Genomic DNA, 2,667 nt, shown 5'->3' on the forward strand with positions numbered 1-2,667 from the left:
CTTAATAATAGGGATTACTTGCCTATACTATAATATGTTCATTTGTATGAATGGGATAAGATCCAAAGAAGTCAGTTCGGATCCGTTTGTGAAAGAGTAGAATAAGAAAGATAGTGAATCTTGTTTGAACCATTAATGAAAAATAGAGGTTGGTACAATAGTTAGGAAGTAAAATGGGCTTTTTATTGGGGATAGAGGGACTTGACTTGAACCCTCACGATTTAGAAAGTCGACGGATTTTCCTCTTACTAGAAATTTCATTGTGGTCGGTAACGTTGGTGAATTAACAGAAACGGAAAGAGAGGGATTCGAACCCTCGGTAAACAAAAGCCTACATAGCAGTTCCAATGCTACGCCTTGAACCACTCGGCCATCTCTCCTACATAATCTTATTATTGACCAGAAACTGAGTGAATAGCGAGTTTTCGTATCACTAAAGTACAGGTACAACCGATCACAGGTTCCATAGGGAGTTTGACTTCCTTTCCAATTTCATATTTCTCAACAACAACTTCTCTCATCCCCACGGATCTATTCAAAATTCTGGAATCGTCCCATGTTTCTATTTCGATTGTATGGCGTGGCGTATACACGTTATGCAAACAGAACGTATGGTTACTTTACTCTATTTTCTCATGGCTTGTTAAACCTTTCTTTTTTCTTTTTGGATCATAACCAAATAAAAACTTCTCGAGTTATCAGAATCCATAGTCAAATTCAGTCCTTGGTTATTCAAGTTAGATGAAATAGTAATAGTTTGGCTCACATTGGTATACTACGAAATCCAATCTGATTCAAATATTGAATATCTCTCCTTGTCGGGACAATTTAAGCAGAATAAAATATCTATTATCGATTTTTTAGAATCGAATTAGTCTGTTTTTTTGCTATTTCGTACTGTATAATTCCTTTGTTTATGGGATCATTTTCCCCGAGGGTTTCCAATCAATGGGGGCGTAGTATAGGTAGTTAGAGAGTGTAGGCTCCCCTATCTTGAATTCTTTTTACCCATTCTTTGAGAGTGATAGGTTTGATTTTTCCGTACCGTAATAGAAGAGCTCAGAAGAAAGACCTAATTATATAAAAACACGACCATTCAAGCTAAAGATCAGAGGATCCGTAATAGGACTCTCATAGACTTGCCGGGAAATAGAAAATTTGGAATCGGCTTTTCTTTTGCGCTAAAAAAAACTTGAGGCCTTTTCCCTTATTATATGGCATATCCATACTTTAATAACCTAGTGCCTGATCGATTGAAAGCAATATTTACTGTCAGATAGAGAGATGCTGATAGGAAAAAGGATGGTATTTACTTATTCTCAAGAATATATAGAAAGGGAAAAGCTTAATAGCCACTATTGATCCCCTGAACAGAGCACATGATTCGGGATCAGGTGCGATGTGAAGAGGTAGCCTAGCCTTTTATGAGAGTCAATTGGGAAGTGGAAAGGCAAAACCATTAGTTTAAGTTCCCGGCTTTAGTCCTCTGTGAAGTTCAGTCAACCATTTGAGTCAATTTGGAGTAAATAGTAAGACTTCGGATCGCACCATTCATAATGTTGCATCTCAATACTTGGCATCTTTTTCCCACTGCTGGCTCAGAAATTCGCCTTGGTTTCACCGGAATTCGTTTATTTCGTTCATTAATTCGTTCTGATAGCTACGCAGAGGTCTTTCCTTACGACTCCCGTGCTTAATACGAAAAGCGGTTCTTGTGTGAAAAGTGCCAACTGACTATCTCCTTATTTTCTGATTGTTCTTCCGATAGGAATATTCCCTTGATCAGCTAACCTGGCCCAAGCATAACAATAGTGCATTTCCCCTTGATGGTACGATTTACATATCTTCTACCTCTGCTACTTCTGTTCAGGAAGGTTAGTTTAGGCACTCCATCCCTGAGGGCTGCATCAGCTTATCTTTCTAGAAATCCCAGCTATAAGCTAGATCGGTATAAATAGGGCATTAAGCAGCAATAACAGAGATAGCATCCATGAGTTTTTTAATCCATCCTTTAGCATCGCCTGACTCGGACAAGGTGTTTCCTTCCTTCGCAATACCCGGCCAGGGCAATGTAGCTATCCCAATAAGATATGAAAGTTGGGCCACACCTGAGCAAGGAACTTATACATAGAAGTAACAGTAAATGTGCAAGATTTGGACCACTGCCATTTCCTTAAACCATCAATCAACAAATTGAAATAGAGATATCGGTATCTTCCAATCTGCCACAAGGATCTAGTCGCCAGTATCTTTGCCTTCTTCCCAACTTATCCCAGCATTCCTTGTAAGCGTTGCTATCACTATTTCTCCCTCCGGTGGCCTTGAGGCGTCTCGATCAATCGGTGTATCCGCCACAGGACACACCTCCTTCTCTCAACCATCCGAACAAGAAGATTTTAGCACTAACCCTCCTGCAGCTTTCTTTCCGACCGAAGTACCGCTTTTCTTTGCACTACTTTCGAACCGTATCAGGAACAAGAGCTTATGCGTTGCTTTCTTTTCGCAGTACCCGCCCCCAGGGGTCATTACTTGATGAAGAGTGCTTCCCCTTTGAGCACCTTATCTTGGCCATCAATATAATTAATCCATCCTGCCTGTCTAGATATTGCTGTTAATACACAGGTTGATTGTATGACTATGGCATAGTGAGTTCTGGCTCCTAGCTGA

The 2,667-nt window shown here is 40.0% G+C and overlaps 1 non-coding gene across 1 annotated transcript; it reads right to left on the reverse strand.

Moving 5' to 3' along the window:
• Window positions 1–293: 293 nt before the first annotated feature.
• On the reverse strand, window positions 294–380 carry TRNAS-GGA (transfer RNA serine (anticodon GGA)). The gene has a single exon. It is a non-coding gene; the product is annotated as a tRNA-Ser (tRNA).
• Window positions 381–2,667: the final 2,287 nt, after the last annotated feature.

The sequence above is a fragment of the Triticum urartu genome, chromosome 2A (assembly GCF_056163025.1).
Source record: "Triticum urartu cultivar PI428250 chromosome 2A, HENAU_Tu73, whole genome shotgun sequence".
NCBI lineage: Eukaryota > Viridiplantae > Streptophyta > Magnoliopsida > Poales > Poaceae > Triticum > Triticum urartu.